We start from the raw sequence: 1,238 nt of genomic DNA on the forward strand, positions 1-1,238 counted from the left end.
CGGAGGTGCTGGCGGCGCAGAGGGTGCACGAGGGGCAACGATTGGAGGGGTCGGTGCGATCGGCGCCGTCGAACTGGGCCTATTCGTCCACGCGTCGTCGTCGAATCCGCTAGTCACAGGGATAGCAGAACTAGATCTTGATGGTGGCTGCACAGCAGTAGAAGATGGAGGTGTAATGGCATCGGGGCTTGCCACCGTCGGCGAGTCTGTCCGCTGGATCTGCCCTGACGCCGATGTGATGGATTGCAGATCGACATTTGAAGGCGGCATACTCTTACTTGGTTGAGGCCGACCTCTTCGCATAGTGGCATTCTTCAAAGCGCCATTGGAACCTGCCGAGAACAAGTTGGGAGGCTGGCTCCTTGGTTTCCCACCATTCTCCTCAGCTTGCAATTGCCTTGCGAGCTCCTCGTCGCGACGCATTTGATCCCGCAGAGCACCGTCGCTGGCAGGCTTCTTCGGCTGTCTTTGCTCAATGGCCTTCTTGACGCGAATGATATCACCTTCACGCAATCCCAGAGATCGCATAGTTGACTCTGTGATATCAGGGAGGATCGTCTCGTCAATCTTGTCCCGTTCGAATGAAGACGCATAACGAGTACAATCATCGACGTCGCAGCCAGCGTTGAGGAAGAAGTCAAACCAGTCAGTTGTCGCCTTCTTCTTGGCGGGAGGCGCTGTCGGGCGTGTGCTCTCCGGCTGCAATGATCTCCTACGCAGCTCCAGTGGCTCGTCGTCGTCATCCGACTTGCGCGGTGGTGACGACTTCTTAGTGAGCTTCTCGATGTATCTCATGTCCTCCGCAGACATCTTCTCCGAAGGGACTTCGATAACGACACCGTTCACCTTGTGCAAACGCAGCTTGCCGTTATTAAAGCCAAGAAAGGCCGCTTCGACTCTGAACTGCCCGGACCTGTCATGCCAAACACGAGTGCTCTCTCGCGGAGGCCCACGTCTATCTGTCGACGTCCGTCCTGCGTCGGGTGAACGATTGGCGGATTCGCGCTGCTCCTTCCGGCGTTTTTCTGCCTCACGCGCTTCCTCCTGTTGCCTTGCTCGCTCTTTCTCGCGACGTTTCCTATCAGCCTCTGCGGCCACGGCAGCAGCTTTTGCACGCTGCTCACTTTCCGCCTTCTTGCGCTCCCTTTCACTACGTTCTCTCTCAGCCTGTTCATGTTCGCGTTCTAAACGTTCAGCTTCTGCATGTTCCTCTGCTTCTCTTGCGGCTCCTTCGGCTC

Source organism: Fibroporia radiculosa, assembly GCF_000313525.1.
Source record: "Fibroporia radiculosa TFFH 294 genomic supercontigs, scaffold6550, whole genome shotgun sequence".
In the NCBI taxonomy this organism is placed as follows: Eukaryota; Fungi; Basidiomycota; class Agaricomycetes; order Polyporales; family Fibroporiaceae; genus Fibroporia; species Fibroporia radiculosa.